Raw genomic sequence first — 5308 nt, forward strand, 5'->3', positions numbered from 1 at the left:
ACCTAATCACGCTGCCTTAGCTTCAAAATATTATTAAAAAGAATTTGTTAGACTTTATCCTAAGAAACATGTTTACTTTTCTTTTTTCTGATTCCAGTAAACACTGAAGGAGAGACCAATAAAAAGACACCTTTGTATGTTTATTGATTGTGTATTTTCCTCTGTCCTCTAGACTTCAAAAGGGAAATGTAAGAAGGAAAAAATCAAACACCTCAGTGGACAAAGCTTAAAGAGTCCTTTCAATATATCTTCTTTTAAAATTTTGTCTTGCCTCCTGAAAATAAGGTCTGCTGAAGATCTTGTTGTCTTGAAAGTGTGAAAATTATTTGTGCTGCTCCTCTCTCCATGTCTTCTATTGGTCCAAAACTCACTTTTCTTTGTGCTTTTCAGGTGGTCTCATCACTACTGACACAAGTGAGTCACAAAAGACACTACTGACTTTTTCCTAGTCACACCACCTGGAGCAGTTTTGGTCAGTTTCTCTGTGCTCAAACCTACCTCCCTGAAATTTCATCTCCAGAAATGTTTCTCCTGTTAATTTTTCTTAGCTTAGGTCTATCCCTGATTCATGTTTTTAACTTAAGCCTAATACAATCCTAATGAAATCAATGAGAATTCTTTCATTTGACTTGAGCTGGACCAGGTGAACTCACACAAACAAGTTTAGAGAAGATTATTCAAGTCTTCTAGCACATGGCCTTAAAGAGTGAAACGTCTGTAACTTCACAGCTGAGGTGTCAGACAAAAGATTTCTTGTCCTCAGCAAGTCACAGTCTCAAGGTACCAGTCTTTAGACAGGCTACTTGTTTATCACAGCTACAAAAAGAAGAAATGATGACATTTATTTTGGAATACACCTGAGCATCTGTCTGAAAACCTAAGGTGCTTTAGTGACTGAGTGTTAAAAAAATGTTTTTCATGCTATCAGTAATCTACTGACAGTGTGGGGCTGCCAGTCACACACTTACTCTGCTAATTCACTCCAGATTTTTGCATGTATTGGTGGATCAGGCCCAGGACAGAAAACAAAAAAAGAACAAAACAAACCCCATCCCTCTTGAACCTTCTGTCCTTTTCACTCTAAACACAACCATTCTCCTCTCTTTGCTGGGAGCTGATGTTCACAGTGTGACTAAGAAAATGATTCAGTCCTGAAAGCCACTATGTGATTTAGCAAAACAAAGGGCTGACCTCCCCAGCAGCATCAGCAGCAGAGGCACCAGCCGCTCTTGAAATATCTAAAAGGCAAATGCATTAGTATGTTCAGCCACCACGCTGGCTAATGACTAGACATTTTTGAACATATGGGATCATTATTCCAGCATATCATCAGTGAACTTTCCAGAAAAGCTAATTAAGGGGTCCTTTAAATGCTTACCACAAAGCTGGGTTTTACCAGAGATCCTCACTTGCATTTGAAGACTTAGCCATTTTCATCTCCCCTGCTCTCACCACCTTTCCATTTCCAGTGATTGCTAAAGATTAGTAAATCTAATTAAACAGATTTTAATTTTTTTAATCATAACTTACCTTTACTTTTACTTCCTATGCAGAAAGATTTCATTTCCTGCTGACACAAAAAGAATGAACTGTGGCCAGTGTCTACTGATGGTTCTGAGCTCCCTTCCTTCATATACATTTCTCCTGTAACTGCTTCTCTACTTCAATGGTTATTGCAAATGACTTTAAAAGGTAATTTATAGATTGCAGGAATGAAAGGTCATTTTCCTGGTCAATAGCTCCTAATAAGGGGTAAATTCTATGGGCAACCCTTTCTGCTGATCAGAATAATTTGCTAGGAAATGTGTAGATGACCAAAACCCCCTGGAAGTCTGAATGTAGAAACAAGACTTTTTACTTCCTTGCAATTTTCCTTTTAAGGCTGTATCTTCTCAAGATAAAAACAACAACCTGCAAACCCGAGGCAGGTGAAAAGATTGTTATCTACTTTGTGAATCCAAATCTGGGGCATCTTTGAGGAGACAGACCTATCAGGATTTCAAAGTGTGAATGCAGTATTGCCAGTGTTATGACCTCTAGGTTCATAGAAAATGCTAATAATGGAAGTGTGAGCTATTTAAATTAATAAACCCATCAGTGATAACTTGAGTCTTCATTGTTAGATAAACCATTGCTGGTAACTTCAGCAGAAGCACACAGTGGGGGTTATTAAGCTTGTTGGATGCACTGAAAGACACTGTGAGGGGATGGCAAATGTGCCTTCATCAGGATGGTCTCAGGGGAAAGGATTGTCAGGATGACTGATAGAAAAAGACATTTTCCCATCTTTCATTAAATTATTAAAATTCTCCTTCAGAAGTTTCAAACAAAAGCAGTATCATAGAAATCATAGAATGTGCTGAGTTAGAAGGGGCCCATCAGGATCATCGAGTCCAGCTCCTGGACTTGAGCAGGACACCCCAAGAATCACACCATGTTCCAAGGGCATTGTCCAAACAGTTCTTGAACTCAGACAGGCTTGATGCTATGACCACTGTCCTGGGGAGCCTGTTCCAGTGCTCAACCACACTCTGGATGAAGAGCCTTTTTCGAATACCCAACCTAAACCTCCCCTGACTCAACTTCAGAACATTCCCTTGGGTCCTGTCACTGGTCAGGAAAGTGAAGGGTGAACTGCCCCTCAGCTTCCCCTCATGAGGAAGTTGTAGACAGAGATAAGGTCTCCCCCCAGTCTCCTCCAGGCTCAACAGACCAAGTGACCTCAGCCACTCTTCACACAGCTTCCCCCAAGGCCCTTCACCATCTTTGTTGCCCTCCTTTGGACACTCTCTAATGGCTTAATATCTTTCTTACCCTGTGGCACCCAAAACTGCCCCAGCACTGGAGCTGAGGCTGCCCCAGCTCAGAGCAGAGCAGGACAATCCCCTCCCTTGCCCAGCTGGCCATGCTGTGCCTGATGCCCCCCAGGACAGGGTTGGCCCTCCTGGCTGCCAGGGCACTGCTGGCTCATGTTCAACTTGCCATGGACCAGGACCCCCCATGTCCCATTCTGTGGCACTGCTCTCCAGGATCTCATCCCTCAGTCTGTCTGTACATCCAGGGTTGTCCCATTCCAGGTGCAGAATCTGGCACTTGCTCTTGTTGAAGTTCATATGGTTGGTGATTGCCCAACCACCTAATTTGTCAAGGTCTTAATTTTGACCAGGCTGCTCACATTACAAAAATGCCTTTGATGCTGATGGTCAGGACAAGCTGCAATCAGCCCTGTGCCCTGCTGTGGTACAGCACTGGCTGGGCTGCACCTGGAGAGAAAGGGATGTCAGCAGAGCAACACACAGCTCCAAAGGTGCTGCCACACAACCCCAAACCACGGCTGGCATCGCCTCTGGAACTGTCCTAATGCGTGAGCAAAGCTTTGCAAAGGACCTTCTCCAGCAACAGAAAATGAAATAACAACAGGAACTCTGTCTCTCAGAACACCAAGTGCATGTAATGCTTGTTCTCATTCTCCAGCTATTTAGCACAGAAATAGTTTATGTACCTTGCAGCTGGGTTTCTCTCACATCACATTTTCAAATAGTAATAACTTGTAATGGATATCTTGGAATAGTAAATACCCATTAAAATATGTAAATCTAAATGATTGAACAAAAAAATCACACAGTAATTTATATAACAAAATATCTCTATATTTTGGGGTTTTTTTAAAAAATAATAGTCTGTGGAATCTTGATTCTCCAAACTAATATCTACTTAGAGTCATAAAAACATTACTTGCTTCTGTAGTAATGCACTTTATATGAGTAGACCCATGCACACACTGAAGCACTTATGGGACTGGGATCTAAGTCCCAGATAAAAAAGAAGTTAAAAAGAATCTGAAATGATTGCACACATGCACCAGAAGAGTTCATATGTATTTCATCCTGTGGAATAAACATCCCTCTGTCAAGCTGCATTGCAGAAAGCTGTGCTGGGCAGATGGCAAAGGAACTGGAACATAATTCCTCCCACCGTCACCCACACACATTGCCTGGTAAAGCAGCAATGCCAGTGTCCTGGCTACTTCCACTTCAGATGGATGTGATCACCTGGTGGAAATGTCAGCAACTTTGCCCCTTAAAAGATCCAGCTGCATATGAGATACTTTGACAGGAAGTCAAAATAGGTTTAGTTCCAGTTAGAAAGTAAACACTAGGAAACAAAATCCTCTCTTGTGTTACTGCTCTGCTTTGCCTGGCTTATTTCCCTCCTGTTCTCAGTCCTGTCTGCTTTGGCTTGGTCTGCCTCCTCTCAGGGCAGGAGGAGTCCAGGAGGTTTTCTCCCCTGGAGCAGGGGAAATTGCTCTGATGTGCCTGCTCACCCAGAGCCCTTCACATTGCCATAACATCAGTCACTTCTGCATGTTTGTCCCTATTCATGTATGGAGGGTCAAAATTCTTTGCAGCTTATATAGAAGTATAAAAGTATTGCCTATTGATGACAGGTCATCTAAAAAATAAATGAGCCAGAGCAATTCTGTGCAATATCAATATAGATCACACACACACACACACACACACACACACACACACACACACCAAAAAAAAAATTAAAAAAAAAAAAAAACTATATATATATATAAAATTTGTCAAATTTGTACCTGAATATAGATAAAAAGTATAACTCTCATACTCAGCAGGCAGAGAAGACGTAATCAAGGGAAATTATTTTCCTTGTGGGTTGTCACATGTTTTTCTGACCTGTCAAATATCAAATACCTGCTGTTTTCTGATAAGTGGTGAATACGCATCCTGATAGGAAGTGATGTTAAAATCTCTATTACTTTGCAATGATCTGTGTATAATATGACTTTGTCTCCCAGACCAGAAGATTTGCTCCCATGCCAAAATGGAAGCATGATGATTCACAACTATCCAGCCCAATTTGGACATGGATATTATATGGGTATCTCAGGATTTTGATAATTTTCAGAGCAGACTTCATAAAAGCTGGTAAAATGCAAAGCATAGTCAACTTCCCTTCCCAAAAACAAGGTTTTAAAATGCAACTAAACATAAATATGAATACAAATAAGTGAATACTGCCAAATAACCTGATAGCTCAGCTCACAGGCCAGGCTGGTCCCAGTGTGCCATCCCAGTCTCTGCCTTCATGGAGAAGACCTATGTAGCAGCCATTCAAAGCTTCCCATCTTTGTCTGAGCATTCAGCAGCCAATAAAAAATATTCATTTGCAAATTAAATGATGGCTTAAAATATTGGAGCTAATCTAATTCACACCACCTGAGTACAGTGCTCACAAACTGCCTGGAAAACCAGGGAGGAATTAAAATAACAGGAAACCC

The sequence above is a fragment of the Cyanistes caeruleus genome, chromosome 2, assembly GCF_971803275.1.
Source record: "Cyanistes caeruleus chromosome 2, bCyaCae1.hap1.1, whole genome shotgun sequence".
In the NCBI taxonomy this organism is placed as follows: domain Eukaryota; kingdom Metazoa; phylum Chordata; class Aves; order Passeriformes; family Paridae; genus Cyanistes; species Cyanistes caeruleus.